The sequence below is a fragment of the Thermobia domestica genome, chromosome 5 (genome assembly GCF_964235325.1).
Source record: "Thermobia domestica chromosome 5, izTheDome1.hap1.1, whole genome shotgun sequence".
NCBI lineage: Eukaryota > Metazoa > Arthropoda > Insecta > Zygentoma > Lepismatidae > Thermobia > Thermobia domestica.
Genome location: NC_137458.1, coordinates 300,445,384 through 300,460,057, shown reverse-complemented (window position 1 = coordinate 300,460,057; position 14,674 = coordinate 300,445,384). Strand labels below are relative to the sequence as shown.

Below are 14,674 nucleotides of genomic sequence, written 5' to 3'. Positions count from 1 at the left end.
ATGAAATATTCTTCAATCTTAGTTCAGCTGGTATTGTTTAAAAGATATAGGACTGCTTTCCCTGCATGAAATAAATATATATAAAACAATACACTTCGTCTTAAGTTGCTTTTAGTATTTAAATTGTATATTGCGCATAATTCATTTCAAGATTGGACCGTGGTGACGGTTGCGCATTTAGTGTAAAAGGTTCTAGATTTGAAACGGGACCACACCACACCACATGAGATTTCTGACGTACAAATGCCATATGCATTGCTTTTCTCGGGGCTTTCCTGTTTCTCTCTAGCATCTTCCTTCATTCGCGTCTGATTTTTATTATCCTGCAATCAGTCACGTCAGTGACGTATGGCTGTCTCAGCTCTTCAAGCATTTCCCTTCATTGGGGGACTTGCATTAAGCAGGATAAAGTGTAGTAGATTTTCCTTTTTATTTTCATGATTCGTTTAAATATTGCATTCTCATACGCCTGTCAATATTACGTTTTCATAAATATGTAACATATGTAATATTACATATTCTTATATAATATTACATATTTCTTACATTTCAAGCGATTTTTGTTACATATTTAGGGGGTTGATATTACATAAAAATCCGGGCTCTACTCATAAGTTACAACTATGACACACTTGAAGCTTCTTTTTATAGAATCATTTTATCACATAAATGATATGGTTAAAAAATAAAAAGGATGCTTTTGGTATTTTTGCTATTATTATTATTATTATTATTATTATTATTATTATTATTATTATTATTATTATTATTATTATTATTATTATTATTATTATTATTATTTGTGTTTTAAATGTACAGAAATATACAGATTTACTGTTGTTAACATATTATACCTTTCCTGTGAAGTAGTGATGGCCAATCCCGAAATTTTTACTTTCAGGATTCCGGAAAGTAAAATCGGAAAAATTTCGGAATTCGGAAAAATTCCGATTTCGGACAAATTTGGAATTCGGAAAAATCCGGAAAGTAAAATATCCGATTTCGGAAAATTTTGGCCATCCCTACTCTGAAGTAACAACTGTCACACTTTAAAAATTTTAAAATAATCATCTTAATAAATATTAGATATGCTTAAAAACAGAACTGGAGTAATGTGTAGTTTTGGTATTACTATAATATTATATTTTTGTACTTTAGCTATGACTTTTAACCTTTTTCCCAATTGTACCATCGCTTACAACTATCAAACTTTTGTAACTTTTTATATGATTAGTTTGGATTTATTAGGTATGATTAAATAACAAAAATGGATACCTTTTTGTAATAATCTTGTGGTTTTGTGAATGGAAAATATAGGCCTAGCAATGTAAGGGGTTGAGTGATTATTACAAACCCTATCAACAGAAATTAGAAATAATAGACTAATGTACATGGATGGAAACAATAAACATACATACCAGTAATATTTCTTAGAATTGCATAGATTTACATACAAAATGTTGCGTCCTATATTTCACAGTTCATTCTTTTCATTAATGATATAATGTCTTCTTTTAATTTTCCTTTCAGTTGCGTAAGTCCGGGTTGATTGGCTTGTAAGAGATGGAACAGGAACTTCCGAGATGATATTTTCAAAAGGTATCCAACAAAAGGTTTCATTTTCTGTCCAGTAGAATATAGAAAGCCCAGAGTGATTCATGAATTGCACTCTGACGTAGAAAAATTGTAATTACAAAAATACCAAAAGCACATTTTTTTATTTTTTTAACCATATCATCTGCTAAAATGATCCTATAAAAAAGGTTTCAAGAGTTTCACAACTGTAATTTACGCACAATGACACAATTTGTAACAAAACTTAAAACGGTATATTTCCGTACATTTAAAATACCAAAAATAATAATAATTACAAAAATGTCAAAAGCATTCTTTTTACTTTTTAACCATATCATGTATGTGCTAAGATGATTCTATTTTAAAAGTTTCAAAAGTTTCATAGTTGTAACTTACGAGCAATTACGTAATTTGTAACAAAACTTGAAACTGTACATTTCCGTACATAAAATATAATAATTACAAAAATACAAAAACACCCTCTTTATTTTTTAAGATGAATGTACAAAAAAGTTTCAAAAGTTTCATAGTTGTAACCTTTAAACAAAGGCACAATTTGCAAACACCCTAAAATTTGCTTTGTATGCCCATTAATGTTTGACAATGTAACTTTTTGCAAGGTTACTTAAGATCTACTAAAAGAGCAAAAGTTAAGCTTTCATTTGACACCTGGATGAACCCAATAACTTCAATAATAAGGAACTTATGGTGATTTAGTTCCATGATGCTGAGTGCCGGAAAGTGAAATTGAAGCAAAATTTACATTCTTCAAAAATTTCTCCCCGGCTCATTTCTCATCCAAAAAATCGGTAAAAATTAATTTAGCACAATTTCATTGGTATTAATGTATGAAAAAAATTTGAAGACAATCTGAGACATTGAAGCACAGTGCTCTAGGTGATTTGACATGGAATGACCCAGGTGGGAAAAACCCTCGATCGCAACCGTTCCGTAATTATCAGGGAGAGTAGGGGCACTGGCAACACAACATCACAACACGTTGTGGATAATGAGACCAAATATGGAGCGAATTCGATGAAAATATGCATAGAAGCACAGCTAAACATATACTACAATGTGACATTATATTCGATAATACTCTGACAAATGAGAAAAGAGGCGTAGCACGTAAGGATAGAGGAGGAAGGCGGGTAAGAGTGAAGTATAGCATAGAGGTATGAACACATACGAGACGAACTTGAGGTGAATAGCATAATTATATATCATGGACATGGTCAAATACATGGGCGGAGAGTAGAAAGTCAAGGGGGCAACGGCCCCCCACCTTCCTGAACTTATCTTTCAATGTATAATGGTGTACTGAACTTTCTCTGCCTTCTCCCCTCCCCCACTGTCAGCATTCAAATGCTGTCCGTCGTCCCTATTATAGCTTCAAAACGCCAGCACTAATCAATTAAGTATACAAATACAATAACGTTGTCGATCCACTGCTGAATGAAGGTCTCTCCAATACTTCACAACCATCTATCTTGGGCAGTCCATTATGTTGCACTACATTTCTCCGTATCCTATATTTTTAGTCATACTTCTCGATTATTCTTATTCATGTTCAACGTATACTTCCAACCAGGCACGTAGCAAGTCAGGAGTTTAGGGGCGGAGGGGAGATCCTAGCAATGTTGAGGGGATACACAGACAGTATCACGTGCGACAAACATATGAAAGTGAATGCCTACATGTATATAACCAGTCTATACACATCGGACGTTACGAGGGGAGGAGGTCCTTCGTATGGATTTTCTTCTTCACTAACACAAATCGATTGACCATAGTCTTGTTCCACATTTCGTGTGACACCAGAAAAAGGTCCCTTGTGAGTGCTCACTGAATTGCGACCACCTATAGCTAATATTTTGTTGAGCCAACTTCTGATCAGAGGACGACCTGGGCACGGCGTGGCATGGATTCCAGTAGTTGCTTATATGTTACCACGGGGATCTGACACCATATATTCCTGATGGCATCCCACAATGAGTTCACAATTTCGGTGGAGTCATGGTGAAAAAAGATCGTTCCACAACATCCCATAAATGTTCTATAGGATTAAGATCCTGTGAGCTAACGGGCCAATTCATATGCTGCAGCTCCGTGGAATGTTCCTTAAGCCAAGCAAGTACAATTCTAGCTTGGTGGCACCATGTGTTGTCGTCTCGGAAAATGCCATCTTCGTGTGGGTAGAAGTGTTGTATTGTAGGGTGTACGTGATTCTCTAACACCTGCAGGTACACAAGGGATGTCTCACTGTGGTCCATGCACATCAACGGTCCCAGTCCATACCAGCAGAAGCATCCCCAAACCTTCCAGCCGCCCCCACCTGCCTATACAGTAAGCACCATGCTCAAGGGGTCCATAGCTTCGTGCTGTTGGCGCCACACATGCATACGCCAGTCCGAGAGGAGTAGCACAAACCTTGATTTATTGGAGTGGCACACCCTTTTCCAATCATCCACGGTCCAATTAGCGGATTCCTGTGCCCAAGAGCGACGAAGTCAGTGTTCACGAGTCGTAAGGAGTGGGTGAGGAATGGCTATTCTGCTGGGGAGCTTCATGTATGCCAGTGTACGCCGTACAATTGCGTGTGACTTGGGTGTTGTGTATCCACCATTGTATTGGTTACATAATTCCCGGACACTGATGGTTCATTTGGCTGTTACAAGCTCTTTGACGCGATGCTCACCCCACGTTTAGAACTTCCATACGTCCTTGCAGTTCCGTCTCTTGGAGTCCGTTACCCCATTTTCTTCCCACTCCTTGTACATCTTCACTAAACAGAAACAGGCCCATCCAACAAATATTGCTATCTGGGTTATTGACGTATCTATTGGTCGGGTACCAACAATCATACCGTATTGGAATGCGGATAAATCTGCCCACTTCCGATTCAGGGGCGTCATTTCAGACTTTGCTTGGGGGGGGCAAGAGCACCACCGACATAAGACTTTCACGTTTTGTACTAGTATATTAGTAGGCAATCTATTAAAGTACATGTATTCTTCAAACTCTTGGGGGGGGCAATTGCCCCCTCCTGCCCCCCCTAAATGACGCCCCTGTTCCGATTATAACAGTGTGTTGTCTGCCAATGTATAGTCTCGAGTATATTCTTTCTCTGCAACACTTGTCGGGGTGGTCATGTAATCAGCTCGGTTGCTGGCCACGCTTTCTTGTACGGAGCGGTGGTCATTGAACACCCATGTATATCATATGTTGTTAGTTACATCTCTGCTAGCAAGATAAACGGAAACTATTAGGATACAACTACTGATAATTGTCTTAATCGTCAGTGATTCACTAAACTTTTCGTTTGCTAAGAACAATGACTTAACGACAGTTAGTTAAAATCAGCTAGTTAATATACACTCTAAATTTGAACATTCACATTTCCTTTCATATATATCTAAGTAACAGACATTTAGAATTTCTATTAGTTTTCATTCTCTGCTTTCAGCAAAGTTTTATGCGGAATGTTTGACATTTATACTAAGTAGTGAACAACGTACTTTAATTTCTGTAATCTTTCACTAATAAAATTTGTAAGTATGTGGACTTTCTGACTTTTTTTAGATTATCAGAGGAGCTGCCAACTATTTTTGATGTTCTTGATCTGTTTTAATCAGTAAAGACTTCAAAGTGGACTTTAAGCGAAGGATGTATACATTTGACACCACTTTTGATATATTTATTGTACATTTTCCTGGTATCCTTCTTTCATTCGGGAAACGTGATTACAAATCACAACATTAAAGTTTACTTTGTTGACCCTTCAGATCAACTATGTTTTGTCCCTCATAATCGCTTATAAATTATTTGTACCACATCGCTAATAATTTCTCATTATAGTAATGTCCGTTTAATAAGAAAGAAAATGTTTTTAGTAACCGTAGTTGTCTGGCAACTGTGCACAAAACAATACCAATGGTGTACTAGGAAAAATGACTCCATATTACTAGTTACCATGTCCAGTAGTTGATTAAGCTACTACCATCTTAACGTTTACTTCAAAAAGTACTATGGACTTGAAGTAGCGCCAGATCTATGTTTAAAAATATCCGCAAAGTAACACAGATTGTGTATTGAATCGGCACAGTCATTTGTTACTATGTACAGGGTTAGGGCGCTATCAAAAGTCTTCAGTGTATAGTGAAAACATGTATAGACATCCTAAGTAAACGTATATATTTCGAAATTCACGGACTATTTCATTAGAACTTGTATACAATTTATGATGTTGGTTTACTTTTGAAAGATTGACAAGTAAAATTCAGTACTTTGCATGAAAAGACATATTTATATACAACAAATTTATGCAAGCAATAGAATGAAATACAACATAATATACAGTATTTTATGTTTACAAGTGTAGGATTAGGTCTACTAGTGTAAACTCATTAAAAGTGCTTTACGACGGATAAAATAATTGAGTACATATGAAAGATGATTGTATTAGGAACTATTTTTCACCGGCGGTGTATTTCTGCACAGTGTACAGACGTATGTTTACAAGTAGAGCACTACTAGTATGAAACCATGACAAGTGATATTGAAACTCGTATCCTTATGAAAACCAACTTAATTTCACTACCCTCGCTACTCGTATACACACCTTCACTGGCGCGCCTACTTCCTTCGGACACACTCCCTAGCTAAACACTCGGGCCCCATGGCTTACTCGGTTACATATCATTCTTGCTTTTATTGGCCACCTAGCACATGTTGTTTTGTGTTTTTGCACTATAGCTTTTATGCATACATCCGGACGCCGCATTTATACGCAAATCGTAAAAGAATTGTAATTTTTTAACAATTCCTTATTATGATCCTCTTCAATTTTATTTATGCCATGTGAGATATCGTATTTTCATGTCGCCCAGCGCTAATCATTTAGGAAACATTAAGAAGGAAGCAGTGAAAGAATTCTAATTTTTCAACAATTATTTCGAGTGGTGCGCTAAAAGTAAACCTGTACACAAGTTATATTCAGTCAAATTGTGGACCAGGCCCGTATTCACGGGGGGGGGAGGCAAAGGGGCCGGCCGCAACTTCGTGAACGATTATTAGTGGTCTTTATTCTTTCATTCATTAACCCATTAATTTTACACATTCAAAAGATTAACTTCATTATCAACATCATGTTTTACAAATGTTAGTACTGTCAATTCACATCCAGCGTAAAGACCCTGTACACTTACAGCAGGCACGTAGCCAAGGGGCGGGGTCCGGACCCCCCTCGAGACCAGAAATGAAAAAAATTAAGGAAGGATGAAACAAAATGAAATGAGAAAAAGAACGATCAGCGTTAACAAAAAAAAAAAAAAAACTACAGGAAGCTTTTGGTTACTCTTTCATATGAGGAGATTTGTATTACTTGCAATACATGGTGGCGAGGTGAGCGAGATATCCCGGAAGAGTCAGGGAATTTGAAATTTCTAGAAAAGTTACAGAATTCTCAGAATTTCTGCTACTAGTCAGGGAGATTTCAAGCTTCCGAAAGCATAATGCCGTTGAGTAACTGCGTGGACATTTTTTATCATAATTTTTCGTCATCGCATCCTTGCAGAATCAAACATGTTATTTCAAAAACAATTTTCTACTGCTCCTTTAACCTGTCATTTGGAACCGACAGTAGTTGAAGGAATAATAAAAACAAAAGTTTATATGGAAAAGGAGTTCTGTTACCATTTGATTCAACAGAAAAAGGAACGCAGATATTATAAAATATTTTACAAGACATTATTGAATATGTACTTTTTATTATATTGAATATGTACTTTTCATAATAGTTGAGATCATAATGAAAGGAAAATTGTTATATTTGAATGAACAAAGAGAGGAATGTAAATATTGTTAAATCTTTTTCAATACTTTTTTTTATTCTTTTATTACTCGAGATTTTTTCATAGTTTGTTATTAAAACTTACCAACATATCCTCATTTTATTGTCCTAACAAACCAATATATCCTGATAGTAAAGTATTTTACATTGATCAAGCTCCTGAGCCTTCAGAATTTCATATCACGCCTCTCCCTCCCCCGTTACGAAATCCTGGCTAAACGAACCAATATATGTTGCAATAAAATAGTTTAGAATGATCGAGCCTCTGGTGTGATGATCACAGTATTTTGTCACGAACCCCACCCCCCTTCACGAAATCCTGGCCACGTACCTGCTTGCAGCCATGTTTACTCGAAAATTATCCACAATCCAACCGTCCTGAACCTAGAGACAAGTAGTTCCCTCTACTTGCGAATTAGACCCGTCTTTATAACCGCTTATCAAAAGATATTACACATAGATTAGGCTTTACGTACCTGTTATCAAGCACACAAGCAATCAAATTATCAATTTCTTTTAGGTAAATTTTCAAAATTTTGATAAAAACGGACGGGTAACTTCGCAAGTTAACCCTAAACAAAAGTAAAGTTGAATTTCCTTTCTCACAGTAGATCATCTCTCGTTCTTGATCTTAATGTTAGTATTACATGTGAAACTATTAAAACATATATATTTTAATTGTAATTCATGTAGTTAGTAATACCTATTTAATAAAATTTACGTTTTTTCATGTAGATTACAGAATGTTAACTTAATGTGTGTGTGTAGAGGGGGATAATAGAATTATGTAGAAGCAAAATACTTAAACATTTAAGAGCAGATGTGATAAATTGCTGATGTTACTATTTGATGAACTATAATATGGTTGGCTCGAGCATCCCCTAACTTCTACCAGGCCTCCTCTACATTTTGGGGCTGACTACGGGCCTGTGGTGGACTCTGTACTCACTGCGATGAATGTTTTGTTCTGTAAGATATTGCTTAACTTCCACTTCAGCTTCTCTGTGTTATTTAATAATTATTTATGTTGCCTCCAGAAATGTATTCTGTATGTCCTTCCATGTAAGTACTCAATCATATCTGTAAAATTTCCAAATGATGGTGTCTTTAAACTTAATCTGCACCGAATTCTTCCAGAACAATAAATTCAGTTACCCAGACACACTTTCTAAAACAAACGAAAAAATTTGCCAGTAATATATAAATATATACCTATTCTATTGCGAAATCTCAACTTACTTAATTCCTTCTGGATAATAAACTGCAAAATAATGTTAATAATCGAAATAATAAATTACTTATGCGTTTAAATACGTATATCAATCAACAATATAAGACTTTAATCAATTTTGTTTTTAAAGTAAAATTATTAAAAGGGCATAACCTGTTCAAATGACGTCCTCGAAACGAGAGTGAATAATCAAGAAACACTTATTCTGATATTTCTTCAGATTATATATAAGGTTTCATTCTTACTATACATAATGAAAACTTTTTTTTTAAATTATAATCTTCCACTTCAAATTATAATCTACCAAAACATCATTGATATTTTCAGAAAATAAAAGCATTCGCTCAACGGATAGATATTATACTATAATAGCATTATTTATAAATATGACAGAATTGTTATTAAAAGGAAACAGACTGATATGTCTTGTTATCGGGATGTTTGCTCTCTTTCAATGTATTGTGATGTCGTTGTTAAGAATATAATAGTTCATGATATACGGTGTTGCTGAATAACTAAACGCACAGATAGGTCTATGTATTTAAGAGCGATGTTCCATATACTACAGGGTGTCCCACATAAAACATTTGTGGTAACAAGGAACATTTGTGACAGAAATGGGGCAGTTTGCTTTAGAGCAGCGAATTGATATAGTGGAATTTTACATAAAGACACGCTCCATCAAGAAATTAAAGAAATGTTTCACGCGAAGTATCCTGATAGGAAACTCCCCAAAATGAACACTATTCAAAACCTGTACAAGAAATGGAGAGCTGTAGGATCCATTCAGAATGTGCAGAGGAATAAACGACCGACAGTGAGGACATCTACAACTATAGACAGAATTCGTACGGACATTGCGAGAAGCCTCCGCAAGTCAGTAAGGAGGTTATCGCAGCAGCTTGGTGTATCTCGTATATCGTGTCATCATGTACTAAAAGATGTGAGATTAAAAGCCTATCGTGTAAGTGTGGTGCAAGAGTTTAAAACGTGAGGATAAGGAAAATAGAGTTTATTATTGTAACAGGCTGTTAACATCAATTGCTAACAGTTACTTGGATCCCTTGTTTTACTTCATGTCAGATAAGGTCTAGTTTCACTTGTCATGTTATGTAAACTCCCAGAATTGCAGATACTGGTCGCTGGATAGAGGTCTGGACGGGCCGGAATTTTTAGCCCAAGCCCGGCCCGGCCCGTGAATTTACAATTTGAGGCCCGACCCGAGTCCGAAATATGTTTTAGCATTTAGGCCCGGCCCGGTGATAATCAAATAAGCCCGAATTAAAGAACTTAATAATTAATGCAAAATTGTATTTTTGTTTACGGCAATAGAGGTTTGATTTTGCAGTTGTACTTTAAAAGTTCTTCAGAAGGAACGGCGCAATATATATCGTTGTACATTATATTTACAAAGTTAGGCCCGAAAAGCCCGAGAAATATGGTTATATATTTAAAAATTTACGGCCCGAGCCCGGCCAGGGCCCGAAGTGATATATGCTTTGTAGACCCGAGCCCGTGCAGACCTCTATCAGAGGATAACCCATACATTCTGTATGAAGGACCTTTCCACTCAGAGAAGATAGGTATTTTGTGTGCATTGTCCGGCATGCGCATTATTGGCCCCATATTTTTCAATGGCACCTTAAACAGTGTCCATATATCTAAAGATCTTTGAGTCTTTCTATGCCCAATTAACAGATGCAGAGAAGTTGTATGCAGTATTCCAACAAGATCGAGAAACGGCCCACACATCCAACCAAAGTATGTCCCACATCAGCAACTTGTTTCCTGAAGACAGACTTCTCAGTAGAGGCTTTTGGCCCCCAAGATCCCCAGACTTAACATCGTGTGATTTTTATTTATGGAGCACACTGAAAAGCAAAGTATATGTTAACAATCCTCACACAATAGACGATATTAAACGGAGCCTTACTAAAGAAACTAACACCATCACGCCTCTAGAATTACAGCGTTTGCTGGTAACGTCATCAAACGAGGTTAGCGATGCCTGGATGCCCATGGCCACCACTTCCAGCATCTCTTATAAACAGGTAACTGTTTAACGTTACTATTATCTACTAATTGTTAGTTAGTTCATTGTTGCTGTTAAAGTGCGTGCGGCGTACCGGTTTTATGTGGGACACCTTGTAAAATTTTAGATATATGTGTATGTGTTGTGATATATGTGTATGTTTTTTTATTCGTAGTGTACGTCATGTCTAAACGTGAAGACTATATAGTCAATGAAAACTAAAACAATGACTACGAAATTATGTGAATTCAATACTCAAAAAGACAGTTTTTACGAAGAAGTGGAACGAATATTTGACCAACTCCCGCGATACCATATGAAAATTCTATAAGGGGATTTCAATGCGAAGGTAGGACGAGAGGATATTTTCAAACCGATTGTAGGGAACGAAAGTTTGCATAAGGAAAGTAATGACAACGGTGTTAGACTCGTGAACTTCGCAGCATTCAAAAACCTAATCGTAAAGAGTACAAAATTCCCACATCGCGACGTTCATTAATACACTTGGACATCACCAGACGGGAAAACACATAATCAAATTGATCACGTTTTAGTAGATAGAAGAAGGCAATCTATCATAATTGATGTCCGATCGTTTAGAGGGGCTGATTGTGACACTGACCACTGCCTGGTAGCAGCGATAATACGAGAGAGGTTATCGTTGAATAAAGGTAATATTCATTGTCCGAAAACGGAGAGATTGAATTTAAAGAAATTAGAAGAGAGCCAAGTAAGAGAGAAATACCAGATTGAAGTTTCGAATAGATTCCCGGCTTTACAAGATCCAGAGTGCACTAGTGTTGAGGATACCAGGATTGAAATTAGAGATAGCATTAAAATTTCAGCAAAAGAAAAATTGGGACACGCGGAAATACGTAGGAACAAACCCTGGTTCGACCAGGAATGCATTAATTTAGCAGAGAAGAGAAAACAGGCAAAATTACGCTGGCTACAAAACCCGAATGAAATAACTACACAAAATTTCGCAGATATCAAGCGGGAAACTTCCAAAACTTTTAGAACAAAGAAACGCGATATTCTGAAAGCTAAAATTAAGGAACTTGAAGATAATAGTAAAAATAAAAACATCCGGGACATGTATAAGGGAATCAACGAATTTTAAAAAGGCTGTCAACCTCGTGCTTATATATTAAAGCAATCTGACGGTACAGTTCTCACTGACACGGATAGCATCTTAAATAGATGGAAAGATTTCTTTGACGATTTGCTTAACACGCAACCAAAAACTAGTGTGCGTGGAGAAAAGGAGATACACACCGCAGAACCGTATATTCCAGAACCCAACCGAATAGAAGTAGAAACCGCTATAAAGAAATTAAAGAAACACAAATCTCCGGGTGTAGATGAAATTCCCGCTGAGTTAATTTTAGCTGGAGGCGAAAAATTGTGGAACAAGATACACAAACTCGTTCTCCTTATCTGGAACAAGGAAGAATTGCCACAAGAGTGGAAAGAATCAATCATTGTTCCAATTCACAAGAAAAGCGACAAAATTGACTGTAATAATTATCGAGGCATTTCTCTTCTGTCAACATCCTATAAAATCCTTTCAAATATTTTACTAGCAAGACTGACTCCATACGCAGATGAAATTATTGGAGATTATCAGTGCGGATTCAGACGAAACCGATCAATTATCAATCAAATATTTACCATTCGACAAATACTCGAAAGAAAGTGGGAATACAATACCCCGGTACATCAACTATTTATTGATTTTAGAAAGGCGTACGACTCGGTTAGGAGAGAAACATTATACAACGTTCTTACAGAACTTGGAATACCGAGAAAGCTAATTAGATTAATTTAGATATGTTTAAATGAATCCCAAAGTAAAGTCCGGGTAGGAAAATTTTTGTCCACGAGCTTTCAAGTCGAAAATGGCCTGAAGCAAGGAGATGCGTTGTCGCCATTATCATTTAACTTCGTTCTGCAATACGCTATAAAGAAAATCAAAGATAGCAAACAGGGCCTACAGTTGAACGGTATTCACCAGGTTATAGCATATGCTGATAATGTAAATTTAATAGGGGATGATAGAAGAACAATAGAAAGAAATGCAGAGATCTTATTAAACGCTTGCAGGGACATGGATTTAGAAGTAAATGCAGAGAAAACTAAATACATGGAAGTGCGTCGGGACAGGAATACAGCAAATTATGGACGCGTTAAAATATTAAATAATACTTTTGATAAAGTGGATAGTTTCAAATATCTAGGATCAATATTAACAGATGAAAATCATATTCACGGAAAAATTAAATGTCGACCAAAAGCAGGGAATTCGTGTTACTATTCGGTTCAAAATCTTTTGTCGTCGCGAATTCTGTCGAGGAATTTGAAGCTTAAAATATATAAAACGATAATCATGCCTGTTGTTCTGTATGGCTGTGAAACATGGTCACTTACTCTGAGGGAAGAACATAGACTGAAAGTATTTCAGAACAAGATCCTGAGACGAATGTTCGGACCCAAGAGGAACGGGAATGGGGAATGGCGGAAACTTCATAACGAGGAACTACATAGTTTATACGGTTTACCCAACATTGTTAGGGTCGTCAAGTCTAGGAGGCTTAGGTGGGCAGGTCATGTAGCTAGAATGGAAGAAAGTAGGAACGCTTTCAAAGTCTTGACTGGAAGACCAATCGGAAAACGACCATTAGGAAGACCTAGGCGCAGATGGGAGGACAATATTAAGATGGATCTCGCAGAAACTGGAAACTGGATGCAGTTAGCTAAGTATAGAAGTCAGTGGAGAGCTTTTGTGAACGCGGCATTGAACCTCCGGGTTCCATAGGCCATAGAATTAGTTAGTTAGTTAGTTAGTCAATACTCAAATTTAAATTAGTATATCTACGTATAACTACTGGTTGCAATAGAGAATAAGACCAAAGATAGATGTTGTTTCTCTGACACTGGATTCATATCGAAAAGCCATTACCAGCTATCTCTCTGTTTTTGCTCTATAAGGATCATCGGCGCAAATCTGTCTTCAACATTGGGGGGACGGTCCTATATTATATATAGGGCCTATATATATATATATATATATATATATATATATATATATATATATATATATATATATATATATATATATATATATATATATATATATATATATATATATATAGGGTAATTTCGGGTAATAACGTCATTTAAAGCTTTCCACAATGCTAGCATAAACACGTGGTTCGTAAGGTGACCGCTTATGAGTGTGTGATAAACAGTGATGCCTGTTGTCTTTGTAGACACAAAGACTACAGTAGAGAGAAACCGGTGAACAAATGTTGATGTGACAGCCGCGGAGCAGAGGAAACAGCTCGCAAATTTTTATTGTGTCAAACGAGGTAGGCGAATTGTTTGGATAAAAGTGAGATTTTACTATTACTAAAGGTATGCGTTGATAGGGCCGTACTTGCATAATATTATGATACAGATAAAATGTGCAGGACCGCTATTCTTGGTCTAAATTGTACTGCTCTGAAGCAGTTGACAGTTATCGACGAACGCATCCCAGAATAACACTTGGGAACCTACAGTTTCCAAAACTTTTCACAGGCATGGTATAGAAATAATAGCCAAAACAAAGTCTATTGTTTCTGAAAATAACGCCACTGTCGCGTCGGGAAATAACGCCACTCCATCTAATCGCTAATCGAAACTAATGCTAGTGTTAAAAGAGCCGGAAAAGTCTAGTTTTATGCTTTCATGGCAAGACACTCGAATATCGTGTGCAGAAAGGCGAAGAATTATACTCATGCGTTTCAACAGAACTATGTGAACAAATTGTATACGCTATTGGGAAATACACTTGATGCTATGAACCTTTTGTGACAATCCTGAACTTATTTACAATGCACACCAAATGCAGGACTATAACTAACGCACAACAATAGCCTAAAAATTTTGGCACAGAAAGGGAGCAAGCGAGTAGTTAACGCCACACATGGCGAAAAAGGTG

At 36.5% G+C, this 14,674-nt stretch overlaps 1 protein-coding gene across 1 annotated transcript in view; it reads right to left on the bottom strand.

The window, feature by feature from the left end:
- Window positions 1–8,942, bottom strand: part of LOC145685611 (uncharacterized) — a 171,188-nt gene extending 162,246 nt beyond the window's left edge. Inside the window, exon 1 of the mRNA XM_081758000.1 lies at window positions 8,811–8,942. The gene's annotated coding sequence lies outside the window, so the exon portion shown is untranslated. The remainder of the gene's footprint in view (window positions 1–8,810) is intronic.
- Window positions 8,943–14,674: the final 5,732 nt, after the last annotated feature.